This window comes from Cherax quadricarinatus, chromosome 89 (genome assembly GCF_038502225.1).
Source record: "Cherax quadricarinatus isolate ZL_2023a chromosome 89, ASM3850222v1, whole genome shotgun sequence".
NCBI classification, from domain to species: Eukaryota; Metazoa; Arthropoda; class Malacostraca; order Decapoda; family Parastacidae; genus Cherax; species Cherax quadricarinatus.
The window spans coordinates 3,839,053-3,841,374 of NC_091380.1; positions in this window are offsets into that span (position 1 = coordinate 3,839,053).

Below are 2,322 nucleotides of genomic sequence, written 5' to 3' on the forward strand. Positions count from 1 at the left end.
TGGGGGGGGGGGAGGGATGGGCTTGTTTAATTCTTTAGTGGTATGTTATATCTTTAAAATTTAAAGCATATTCCATAAATTCTTGAAAAAAGGTTCTGGCTGGATGAGTTTGTTTCAAGTTATGAAAACTAGAGCAAGCTTGAGTTTGTTGTACTTTTGGTAAGTTTGTTGCTAATACTACTGTTAATTGCAAATGTAAGTGTGTTTACAGTTCATGTAATTTTAATTGTTTCCTTGTAATTTGTTTCATATGTCATTCATGGATATTCTTTGCATCATCATTTTATCATATATCTGTCATTTGATAGAGATACTTTTATCAGCATCTTCTCTTGTAATTTTTTTTTTCAGCGCACTTGTATAATGTATCAGGTTTTATTCATTTGAGTTTCTCTAATTTTGGTAGTGTCATTGGAAGTAACGTAAGAGCGGTCAGCATTGGTCGAGGAGGAGGTAGGAGTATTAGGTATATGTGAGAGAGAAAGGATGCAATGGTCCTTGAAAATTGAGAATGTAAATGCACTAAGAGGCTAGGTACATGGCAAAATATAGCCATGATGTGGTTACGCAAGTTACAACCAAAGGTCCTATCTCCTGGGGTAGTTAAACTCTCAAAACTCTTTCAGAGATGTGCAAGATCATCATTCTCCTTTTCCCACGTTCATTAGTCATTTTTGCAGTGCATGAAATTAAATCATCTCAGGTTGGCTGTGTAATCAAAATACAGTAATAAACACTTTTCCCAGCTCATCATGACTTGTATTAGCCAATATGAAGGGCTTTCACAATATTTTACCACAAGACTGGGGTTGATAATCCAAAGTTTCTGAGCAAGCAGAAAAAGAATGCCTGTATTGTAGAATGGTAACTGGAAAAAGGAGGACTGTTAAACCAGTGACTACTTTTTAGACAAGAATATTAAATATTCATTGTTTTGCTGGCATTTTTGTTCATTTTAGAATGTGAAGGTTTGTTATTGTTTATTTAAATATCAAATTTTATTAGGCCTCGAAAGAATGATTTAATTAGAACTGGTAAAGTGAATCGTCATTTACTTTTATAATGCTTAATTTGATTTCATGAATATTTCTCACCATCAGTAATGGTGAAAGTGGGATACCTATTTAGTGACCTTATGGTATTATCTAAATATATATACAGCCTCTCCTCACTTAGCGTCGTACTCATTTACTGATGATTCAGACTTAAGATGGGCTCTCTGACCAGTATGCATACATAAATTATTTGTTAGAGTTGACGTCATCTATTCTGTTTATTACAATATATAGTACACTACTGTATATACGTTTAAAAATACACCAGAAATGTCGTAAATGGTGCAAAGGTGACATTAAAACAATATCAAAGATGGTTGACACAAACCCACTACCATTATAGTATGCTCCTCACTTAGTGACGAATTCGTTTTCTGATGTGGTCCTAGGAATGGAACTCCGTCGTTAAGTGAGGAGAGGCTCTATGTATTTAGTAAAATTAAGGTACAGTAACAAACATCAGTATAATGATTCAACATGTAAGGAAGAATAAGGCATATGAGTTTTATATTAAATGTTTTTAAATATTGAAGCAAGTTTTGGGTAATTATATGATTCTGACATAAAGAAATGTTATATATTTGAAATGTCTTCCATCTGCTTGGCCTGAATCCGTGCACAAACTGTAAAATAAATATCAAAGATTTTGTCAGCATCTCTCAATGGCTACAAATTTTCATTGTTTATTACTTTCTCTTTTCTGCACTTCAGGTATAATACCATGATTCATTAACACATTTGGAAAATATTTTTTTAAAGTGCTTGGAAGACATCTGATGTATTTCTAGTTTTGACAGTATTTTTAATCAGGAATAATCTGAGGATAACATTGTCATGCTTGCACTGCATATTTGTGCTTATTTGGCATTATCATGCTTGCATGGCATTGTCGTGCTTACGTGGCATTGTCATGCTTACGTGGCATTGTCATGCTTGCGTGGCATTGTCGTGCTTGCGTGGCATTGTCGTGCTTTGCACATCAGACAAGCGTTTGTCTTGCCTCGGAGTTATCATTGTCTTTGGCTGATACAATATCTATTGGGCTGTCCTACCTTGTGGAAGAGAGCAAGTTGCTGTAAGCCTGTGAAAATAGTCTAATCAAGATTTTCACAATGTTTAAAGGGAATAATCCCCTTATTGGTCCCTTAAAAGATTGTAAATCACACTTTTTTTAGGGCATTGGGATATTACTTCTAATTTCATTCAGTATGGATAAGTGTTTGGTCTTCAAAATAAAGTGATCCCTAATTAAGATACTTGAAACTAT